We start from the raw sequence: 1,870 nt of genomic DNA, 5'->3' as shown, positions 1-1,870 counted from the left end.
TTATAATATAATTATTAATAAATTATATAAATTCCAAACTAAATTCAAATCTATACTTTACAAAAAAAAGCCTTCTACCATTCTCTTACTTTCAATATTCTTTTATAAGTTAATTTACAGATAGGATAGATCGATATAGTAGCCTCTTCCTAGGCAATAGGAAATTGAGAAGAGGGAATATTAATATCGGTCTATAATTAGTTGTAAATTAATATAACCTCTTCCGGAGTAGCCTCTTTCTAAGTAGCCTCTTCCTAAGTAGCTTTTTCCGGAGTAGCCTCTTTCGGAGTAGCCTCTTCTTAGGCAATAGGAAATTAAGAAGAGGGAATATTAATATTAATCTATAACTAATCGTAGATTAATATAGCCTCTTTTAGAGTAGCCTCTTTCTAAGTAGCCTCTTCCGGAACAGCCTCTTCTAGAGCAGCTTCTTCCGGAGTAGCCTCTTCCGGAGTAGCTTTTTCCTAAGCGGTAGGAAGTTAAAAAGAGGGAAAATTAATATTAGTCTATAATTAATTGTAAATTAATATAGCCTCTTCCGGAATAGCCTCTTTCTAAGTAGCCTCTTCCTAAATAACCTCTTTTAGAATAGCCTCTTCTTAGGCAGTAAGAAATTGAAAAGAAGGAACGTTAATATTAATTTAGGATTAGTTGTAAATTAATATAGCTTCTTCTAAAGTAGCCTCTTCCGGAGTAGCCTTTTCCGGAGTAGCTTCTTTTAGAGTAGCCTCTTTTAGAGTAGCCGAAAATTTAAAAGAAATATTAGTATTAATTTAAAACTAATTATAAATTAATATAGCTTCTTTTAGAATAGCCTCTTTTAGAGTAGCTAAAAATTTAGAAGAGGGAATATTAGTATTAGTCTAAGATTAATCGTAGATTAATATAATTTTTTCTAGAGTAGCCTCTTTTAGAGTAGCCGAAAATTTAAAAGAGGGAACGTTAGTATTAGTTTAAGACTAGTTGTAGATTAATATAACTTCTTCCGGAGTAGTCTCTTTTTAGGTAATAGGAAATTAAGAAAAGGGAATATTAGTATTGGTCTAGGATTAGTCGTAAATTAATATAGCTTCTTCCGGAGTAGCTTCTTTTTAAACAATAAGAAATTAAAAAGAGGAAACGTTAATATTAGTTTAGAATTAATTGTAAATTAATATAGCTTCTTTCGGAGTAGCCTCTTTTTAGGTAGTAAGAAATTAAGAAGAGGGGATATTAGTATCGGTTTATAATTAATTATAATGAATTTCGCTAGAGAGAGAAATATTATTATTTATATTAAGACTTATTAATAAATAATTTAAAATTAATATAATTTCTTACTTAATAGGAGATTTAGAAATATAAACTTTAAATTATAGCTATTTATTGTAAGTATCTTCAACTATCTTCTTATATTCTAGGTATAGATTTTTATTTAAGAGGCGTTTGGGTACTATTTAGAAAAATTAGTCTTTAATAAATATAAAATTAATTTTTAATTAATTTATAATTTACTAGCAGAAGGAAGCTTTTTTATATTCTTAAGTATAAGAGAAGGGGAATGTTCTTTATTATTTAAAGATAAATCATTTAATATTAGTCCAATAGCAAATTAAGGTTAATTTTTAATTAGTTTCTAAGAACGTAGAGGTAAATCTTAGTAAATATAACATTTAAGTACTAAAATAAAATTAATATAAAATTAATAAAAAAGTAATTTCTAATTAATTTATAATTAATTAGCGGAAGGAAGCTTCTTTCTCTTTTAGAGAATAGGAGAAAAAAACTTTTTCCAATTCTTAAGTACAAGAGAAGGGGAATACTCTTTATCGCCTAAGTGCAAATTATTTAATACCATTCCAATTAATTTATAATTAGTAAGAAATTAATT

Source organism: Neurospora crassa, linkage group IV, assembly GCF_000182925.2.
Source record: "Neurospora crassa OR74A linkage group IV, whole genome shotgun sequence".
NCBI lineage: Eukaryota > Fungi > Ascomycota > Sordariomycetes > Sordariales > Sordariaceae > Neurospora > Neurospora crassa.
This window is presented reverse-complemented; position numbering follows the sequence as displayed.